The sequence below is a fragment of the Berghia stephanieae genome, chromosome 3 (assembly GCF_034508935.2).
Source record: "Berghia stephanieae isolate SIO BIC M18660-M18661 chromosome 3, UCSD_Bste_1.3, whole genome shotgun sequence".
In the NCBI taxonomy this organism is placed as follows: Eukaryota; Metazoa; Mollusca; class Gastropoda; order Nudibranchia; family Aeolidiidae; genus Berghia; species Berghia stephanieae.
This window is the reverse complement of record NC_088362.1, coordinates 12922087-12929586: the sequence shown is the minus strand read 5'-3', so window position 1 is coordinate 12929586 and position 7500 is coordinate 12922087. Positions and strand designations below refer to the sequence as shown.

The 7500-nt window shown below is 35.3% G+C and overlaps 1 protein-coding gene across 2 annotated transcripts in view; it reads left to right on the top strand.

Annotated features, from left to right (window-relative positions):
- LOC144967160 (uncharacterized) overlaps positions 1-7500 on the top strand; it is a 127734-nt gene that overhangs the window by 680 nt on the left and 119554 nt on the right. The gene's annotated exons all lie outside the window — the stretch shown is intronic.

Below are 7500 nucleotides of genomic sequence, written 5' to 3'. Positions count from 1 at the left end.
GTTGACGTCACTCAGATCTTAGTTGTATTTAGCCAGCCACATCTATGCGCAGTTCTCACTAAAATGTATTAAACAGACTATACACGTTTAGTTTTTTGTCTTGGTACGTTCTTTCCGGATGGCGAGTGTCGTGACCCTTGGCTTTTTTGGCTAAACGCACAGCATCAATGAAGTAGATAGTCCTTCAGAACCATTATGCCCACGGAGCCGGAGTTTATCCTAGTGAAAAGGGCAATAGCATTTGCTTGCTACCCTTTGGATCGGACTCCAGCCTATATAGCAAACTATTTTCCGCTTGGTCTAACAGATCCAGCCAGATACCCATTCATTCCTGGATCGACAGGGGAGTGAGAAAAAGAAACCTTGACTCCAACCACGATCGGTCGCGTGAGGAGCTAGTGCTCTACCAAGTAAGTTATTGGGAAGTTCCGGATCACATTGTGCGGCTATGTGGTCTAGTGGTATGACACTCGCTTTCGGATCGGAAGGTCCTGAGTTCGAGCCTCGCGCTCGGCGCATAGTTGAGTCCTTGGAAAAGGCTCTTTACTCATATTCTCTCACCGTACTCAGGTGTAAAATGAGTAGCTGGCCGTTAACAGCGTTGTCTTTGTCCGAAAAATTGTAATATCGCCTAACAGGCGTCATGTGCCGTCCTACATATTAAATGTTGCTGTTGACCAGGGACCCCTTTTAAAGCGCTTTGAGCATGTTTATTGGATATTGTGAAATCAAACTTCCTCTTCTTCACACGGAATCGATCTCGAGCTCTTTGGGCGTGGAGCGAGCTCTCTTCCAACAGTCGGGGCCCCATACAATACACATAATCTAAGATCAAATTTCATATTTCTGACTTCAAATTATGTTGTTTTTTTGTTTTTTTTTTGTTTTTATTTTTTTTTACAATCGACATAATTCAGCCAGAATACGGTTTTCAGACAGTGGGTCATATATATACATACATATATGTATATATATATATATATATATATATATATATATATATATACATATATATATATATGTATATATATATATATATACACACACACACACACACACACACATATTTATATATATATATATATATATATATATATATATATATAGATAGATAGATAGATAGATAGATAGATAGATAGTGTGCGCTTGGCTAAGAAGTTCATAACATTGCCATCCGGAAGTATAACAGACCAACACACAAAACTATGTGTAACCATGAACTTGTATAGTCTGGATAATACGGTTTAGTGAGAATTACTCATAAACTCGGATGGCAAAAAATACTAACAAAGACTCGATTGACGTCAACTTCATTCTATATATATATAAATGAGTGTCTAGTCAAGTATAGCTGGTGATTATTTCGTCACTGAACCGCTTACTCTCAGTTATAACATGTCATTTATAATAGACGCCTAAGAACTATTGATTTTCTATTTGTGCTGATAGTATCGGTAGTATTGACAATCTGTTTGTGAGCTATAAACATTAAGATTGTCAAATTACCCTAAACTACATATTGTTATCGAACAAACTCGAAGCATCTTTATGGCTTAGATGGAGTGATATAAAAGGCAATGAAAGATTTATGTGTACATATTAACTCACTCAACCATAACACCAACTATATCCTTAGTTTAACCTGGGTTACTTTTACCCCATGCCTATTTATTACATTTTTCTGAGACAAATTATAGGCGTAGTATCAAAGCTAATGCTCTTAACTTTTACATTGTTAATGATAGTTGAATAAAACTATCTAGATATGTACATGCTCATTTTTAATACATATTTTTGGGTATAATATTGAAAAGTAACAAAAATCTCTAGGATTGAGTGAGTTAATGTCTACCGATTGTTACTAGGGATCTGATTTATTATTTGGTTTATATAATATACTTATACGTCTCTTGTTGATGTGTCTGTAGGTGTTTTGCTTTAATGCTGTTGTAAAGGTAGCGACCTAGCTGATTGAATCTGTCGAGTGCAGTGTATATATATATGTATATAAATATATATATATATATATATATATATATATATATATATATATAAATATATCACTCACTCTCTCTCTCTAACCTCTCTCTCTCTCTCTCTCTCTCTCTCTCTCTCTCTTTCTCTCTCTCTCTCTCTCTCTCTCCCTGTCTCTTTCTCTATCTCTTTTTTTTTTCGTTCCCCGTGTACGTGCGTGTTGTGTTTGTGTTAGTGCAATGGTGTTTGTGTTTGGGCAATTTGTGTTATTGCAAAGGTGTTTGTTTTAGTTCAATGAAGTTTGTTTGCGTGTGTGTGTGTGTGTGTGTGTCTGTGTGTTTATGAGAGAGAAATAGAGAGAGAGAGAGAGAGAGAGAGAGAGAGAGAGAGAGAGAGAGAGAGAGAAGGGGAGTGAGGGGGGGAGGGGGAAGAGATCATTATATTATTATCAAATTGTACCTTTTTATTTCCGGTCACTGAAATGCACGTTCACCTCCATTGATAGCTCAGGTAATACCAGTAAACTGACTAATTATGGATCAGATATGACATGTTTACTTTTTTATCTTTCGTCCTGCCTATCCCTCCAGCAATTTCCAGTGTAGCTGGGTCTGTTAGAGCTTGTGGAAAGTACTTAACGATAGACCACTGTCTTACCCGAAGGCTTATAAGCCATGGTTATTATGAGACTTGAATTCCTGGGTTTGGAATTGATGAACAAGTTCCCAATGACGCTGTAGCACCTTTGAACCACGTAATAGGAAGGAGTTAGGAATGTCAATACTCTTCAACAGTCGTAACGTCACTTCCTTCCTAATGACGCATGGTAACTTAGTAACACTGGCTCTAAACTATCGGAACAATGGAGGACGCCCGTATGAAATAATTCTCCGGCGAGCATAAAGGGAAAAAAAAACCCATAAATTTTGATCATGTTTTGACTTTTACACATTCTGATCACAAGGCATATGAAATGTTCTAGCCAGCATGAAAAATAAAAAGTAATGATTTTCTTTGTTTAGAACCAAGATGACCGCCGTTGCCGGGCGGCGTGACATCAGACTATTGAATCGTATTGTAGAAGAACAAGATGCCTATTCTTATAAATATGCCTCCTATGACCTTACCTATGTTTTTTTAAGAAGAAGACCTCACCTACATCATTTCTAACCAAACTGTACTCTTTTGTTTTTACAATGATTGATTCTAGTCTCAAATTTAACGATTCAACATTCGACATTCAAAAAAAAAATCATACTGGTCAAGATTTCACTACGCGTCAAAATCTATTTCTAGTTAAACCGGATGCGGAAGTTAAAAATTAATGATTAGCTGCTACATTGTTTACAAAGGATAATTGGGTCACCTCGTAATATATTTGCTATTGCGTTATTGTAAAATCAGGTTTTCCCAAAACCAAAGGGTATAATAATGTCCATTAACAAATTAAGACCCGTGAGACTTACAGCTCTGAATGATTATTACTTAATGAATGTTGACTTAGATGCCACGTAGACTTAGTCTTGCCTTACTTACATTGTCAAAACATTTTTGTCACATTTTTTGGACCAGGAATCATTTAATCCAGAGATGGTCAAGCCTTTCAGATAAGTTGGTGGGAGTAATTAAGGTTTACACAATTCGGACACAACTATGGCCAATGATCTCTAAACGATATTGAGTACCGTGCTTTAAGTTTAATTTTAAGCCTAACATGGAAACGTTGGATAAAAGTAATTATATTTATCGAGGAGAGAGAGAGAGAGAGAAAGAGAGAGAGAAAGAGAGAGAGAGAGAGAGAGAGAGAGAGAGAGAGAGAGAGAGAGAGAGAGGGAGAGAAAGAGTTTTGTTTCTGAAATGTTTAATATCTTTACTAATTCTTGTTATTTTGGATTTTAAACTCAATGTTCTTCATTTAGAGTCTATTTCATTCCGACATCATATTCTAAATTGACACGGTTGAAAAAAAGAGCTGCCCCACCCCAGCTACACGTTATTGGTCTTGCAAAAAAAAATATATCATGATGCTTCAAGTCAGATGGTGGATATATTTTCGGCCTATCAATTTCAAAGGAATCATCCGAACTTGGCTTAATGGCCAAAATAGGTTAAATCAAACCTTCAAACGAAATCCATCGCTAGGAAACTGTGGCTAAAATCATAGATCCATTTTTTAATGAGATGGAGAAATGTCAAACACAGGCTTTACTTTTATCTAACACTATATTATTTGAGCATTTGTGTGTCTCAGTAGAGTGACTTTAGGGACAAATATATATATATATATATATATATATATATATATATATATATATATATATATATATATATTTCATTGTCCTTTGTCTAGCACTGTATCTTTCGCAACTCTTCAGATTTCTATCCGGCATTCGATTTCATTATTTATTCGTTTGATTATTGTACATTACAACAGGGGCTCGCTCGGCAGTCAATTCAGACTTTCAGCATACATTGATTTTATTTACCAGCGTTCTTGCTATTCAAAACGTTGAAATAAAAAGAATTTATTCAGGCGTATCTGCTGTTGTAAATCTGATTCAAAGAGACAGGCATTGATAATTAACATAAATACAACGATTGCCGCTGTTATTGACCCCTTTCTTGTCATGTAGACGAAGGATAATCAGAGATTCTTCTATTTTATCAATGAAGTGAATATCATTTGTATCTTATTCGCAGTTATCGTAAGACTCAATGTGAGTGTCTCATACCAATGCCATGAATCTATTTATGATGATAGATTTGTGCGTAGTATCTATCTAGTTGTCATGACATTAAATAATCGTAACACGAGATTGCTGCGAGATAATAATCGCAAGCGTTTTAGTCATTGTTATCAAAATATTATAACTAAATAGATATCAAAGTAGATTGGCAATATTGTATTCTTACAATTACTACTGTGGAATCCGATTAGATCGCTATGTGATTTGAAGTATAAAGCAAAGATGGAATTTGAATGGTTGCGTCATTTCGTATCAACTTTCTGCGTCTAAACTTTATTTTTTTTTTAGTCATTGTCAGGCTATGTGTCTCTGAAGGCGATGGTTGGATTCCATCCAATGTCTCTTTTTGCTGTTTTGTATCCTAGAATGTTCATCATATACATACAGAGTGAACTTAGTCTCCAGCCCCGCCCAAATCTTTCTCGCCAAACTATCTCCCGCCCAAAATCGTCACAAAAACTGGTTGGGCAAGAATCATCTTAAGAAATCAGGAGTTGCACGCAATTTATTGTTCACACCGAATATAAAAAATAAAAAATACAACATGTCATATAGAAAGAATGAAATCGACGTCACTAGGGTCTCTGTTATTGTTTTTTTGCCGTCCCCGTTTTTGAGTAATTCTCACTTAACTGTACTATCCAGACTATAAAAGTTCATGGTTACACAGTTTTGTGTGTTGGTCCGTGATACTTCTGGATGGCAATGTTGTGAGCTTCTAAGCCAAGCGCATACTATCTATAGATAGCTTGAGTGACGTCATCTTCGTTCTATCTATACGTACTTTCAATTTAATGATGGTATACGTTTAAGTAAAATACTCCACATATCACATGATCAATCGAACCGACACAGAAAACTATGTTTATCGTTAAGAATTTATAGTGTGATAGATATAATCTTGTGAGAGCTCAACGTCTGGTGGTCTAAGACAATGATAGAGAGCTGAGTGACGACAAGCTCTCTCTTTCTATTCCCATTATATGTGTGTATGCATGTGTGTGTGTGTGTGTGTGTGTGTGTGTGTGTGTTGAGGTGGGACTCAAAGATATTTCCCTCAAATAAATTGTGTTTGTTGTTTTTTTTTTGTTTTTATCATTGAATCCCATTCAAAAACAGATCTAGTTAAAAAAATATACTTTAACCCCCGTCTTACCACCCATAGGAAAATCGTCACATTCGTTACGATGCAGCCAACATTTTTCTCATTCTAATTTTTTTTGTACATCATAATATTTCAACAAAAAATGTTTGCTATAGTTAAAGCATATCAACACTGTGTTGAGGAGCTCGTTTAGCTAAAAAAAAATAATGTATATCAAAAACTAACAGATTTTGTGTTTGAGTGAAATAAATATATTTTTGTATAGGGAATGAGACTAGCGGAGGAGTAGCGTCCCTTGATTGGACGTCACCGGCGGAGAAGTTATTTGTAAACAAACCATCTTTAATTTCTAAGTCTACATCATATTTTGTTAACATTTCATATGGAGAAAAGAAAAGATCTACGCTGATTATGATATGCATTTTTGTACAGAAATATGAGTAATTAATTTTGTATTTGGAGTGGCTTGGCTTGTAGTTGGTTTGTTTACAAATAGCTTCTCCGCGGTGACGTCCAATCAAGGGACGCTACTCTTCCGCTATAGGTTGGGTGTGAAGTTTTGGGGACAATCCGGAAAATTGCCGGTATGGAGAGAGTTAAATAGTTTTAGCTGATAGTTCCTTCCATGACAATGTCATTATGATCTGACTCAAGATGAAGGCCGCGAGGTTGCCAACCAAAACAATGACTTCATACTTCATGTTATCTGATACTGTTGAACTCTTTTGTAATTGCCTTACGTGAATACACCTTATTATAGTCTGAGAGACACTTTAATAAATAAATAGGCTTTTAGGACAAAGTAATTTACCACCTTGTGAAGTATAGATAGTATGAAGTTGACGTCACTCAGGTCTTAGTTATTGCTTTTTGCCATCCGCGTCTATGTGCAATTTTCACGAAATGTGTTAACCGGACTACAAACGTTCAAGGTTACACATAGTTTCGTGTGTTGTTCCGTTATACTTCCGGATGGCAATGTTGTGAGCTTCTTAGCCAAGTGTATATTTTTTCTCTTCTATGTATGTATGTATGTATGTATGTATGTATGTATGTATGTATGTATGTATGTATGTATGTATGTATGTATGTATGTATGTATGTATGTATGTATGTATGTATGTATGTATGTATGTATGTATGTATGTATGTATGTATGTATGTATGTATGTATGTATGTATGTATGTATGTATGTATGTATGTATGTATGTATGTATGTATGTATGTATGTATGTATGTATGTATGTATGTATGTATGTATGTATGTATGTATGTATGTATGTATGTATGTATGTATGTATGTATGTATGAGTATGTATGTATATGTATGTATGTATGTATGTATGTGTATGTATGTATGTATTATGTATTAGTATTATTTTATGTATGTATGTATATGTATTGTGATGTATGTATGTATATGTATGGTAGGTAGTGTATAGTAGGTAGTAGTTAGTATGTAGTGTAGTAGTATTAGTAGTAGTAGGTAGGTAGTGGTAGTGTAGTAGTAGTAGGAGGTAGTAGTAGTATGTAGTAGTATGTAGTGTGTAGTAGTAGTAGTGTAGTATAGGTGTAGTAGTAGGTAGAGGTAGGTGAGTGTAGTGGTAGTAGTAGGTAGTAGGTAGTAGTAGTAGGTAGTGTAGTGTAGTAGGTAGTAGTAGGTAGTGTAGGTA